The following is a 1802-nucleotide window of genomic DNA, read 5'->3' as shown; positions in this document are numbered from 1 at the left end:
CATTGCTGGTACATAGAAAAGCTATTGACTTTTATATATTAACCCTGTATCCTTACAACCTTGCTATAATCATTTATTAGTTCCAGGAGTTTTTGTCAATTATTTCAGATTTTCTGCATAGGCAATCATGTCGGCTGCAAAGAAAGACAGTTTTTTTTTTCTTCCTTTTCAATATGTATCCTCTTCCTTTTATTGTCTTGTCTTATTGCATTAGTGTGTACTTCCAGTATGATGTTGACAAGCAATGGTAAGAGGGTACATCCTTCCTTTGTTCTTGATCTTAGTGGCAAAACTTGTAGTTTCTTACCAAAAAGAAGTATGTTAGTTGCAGGATTTTTGTATTCTTTATCAAGTTGAAGAAGATTCCCTATATTCCTATTTTACTGTTTTTTTTTCTTTAATTTGATTTTAGGTTGAGGAGTATATGAGCAGGATTGTTACACAGGTAAATTTATGTCACAGCAGTTTGCTTTACAGATTATTTCATCACCAAGGTACTAGGCCTATACCCAATAGTTATTTTTTCTAATCCTCTCCCTCCTCCCAACCTTCACCCTCAGGTATGCCCCAGTGTCTGTTGTTCTCCTTTTTAGTGTAAATGTGTTCTCATCATTTAGCTCCCACTTATAAGTGAGAACACACAGTATTTGTTGTTTTGTTCCTGCATTAGTTTGCTATGGATCATGACCTCCAGCTCCATCCATGTTCCTGTAAATGCTGTGATCTCATTCTTTTTTTTTTTTTTGGCTGCATAGTATTCCATCATGTATACATACTATTTTTTCTTTTTCTTTTTTATTATACTTTAAGTTCTAGGGTACATGTGCACAATGTGCAGGTTTGTTACATAGGTATACATGTGCCATGTTGGTGTGCTGTACCCATTAACTCATCATTTACATTAGGTATATCTCCTAATGCTATCCCTCTCCCACTCCATCCCACAGTAGGCCCCAGTGAGTGATGTTCCCCTTCCTGTGTCCAAGTGATCTCATTGTTCAACTCCCACCTATGAGTGAGAACATGTGGTGTTTGGTTTTCTGTTCTTGCGATAGTTTGCTGAGTATGATGGTTTCCAGCTGCATCTATGTCCCTATAAAGGACACGAACTGATCCTTTTTTACAGCTGCATAGTATTTCTTGGTGTATATGTGCCACATTTTCTTAATCCAGTCTGTCACTGATGGACATTTGGGTTGATTCCAAGTCTTTGCTATTGTGAATAGTGCCACGATAAACATACGTGTGCATGTGTCTTTATAGCAGCATGATTTATAATCCTTTGGGTATATACCCAGTAATGGGATGGCTGGGTCAAATGGTATTTCTAGTTCCAGATCCTTGAGGAATCGCCACACTGTTTTCCACAATGGTTGAACTAGTTTACAGTCCCACCAACAGTGTAAAACTGTTCCTATTTCTCCACATCCTCTCCAGCACCTGTTGTTGCCTGACTTTTTAATGATTGCCATTCTAACTGGTGTGAGATTGTACCTCATAAGGTTTTGATTTGCATTTCTCTGATGACCAGTGATGATGAATATTTTTTCAGGTGTCCGTTGGCTGCATAAACGTCTTCTTTTGAGAAGTGTCTGTTCATATCCTTTGCCCACTTTTTGATGGGGTTGTTTGTTTTTTTCTTGTAAATTTGTTTTGAGTTCTTTGTAGGTTCTGGATATTAGCCCTTTGTCAGATGAGTAGATTGCAAAAATTTTCTCCCATTCTGTAGGTTGCCTGTTCACTCTGATGGTAGTTTCTTTTGCTGTGCAGAAGCTCTTTAGTTTAATTAGATCCCATTTGTC

Source organism: Rhinopithecus bieti, unplaced genomic scaffold (assembly GCF_001698545.2).
Source record: "Rhinopithecus bieti isolate Rb0 unplaced genomic scaffold, ASM169854v2 scaffold_35860, whole genome shotgun sequence".
Taxonomy (NCBI): domain Eukaryota; kingdom Metazoa; phylum Chordata; class Mammalia; order Primates; family Cercopithecidae; genus Rhinopithecus; species Rhinopithecus bieti.
The sequence above is the reverse complement of the archived record's forward strand: the minus strand, read 5'-3'. Positions refer to the sequence as shown.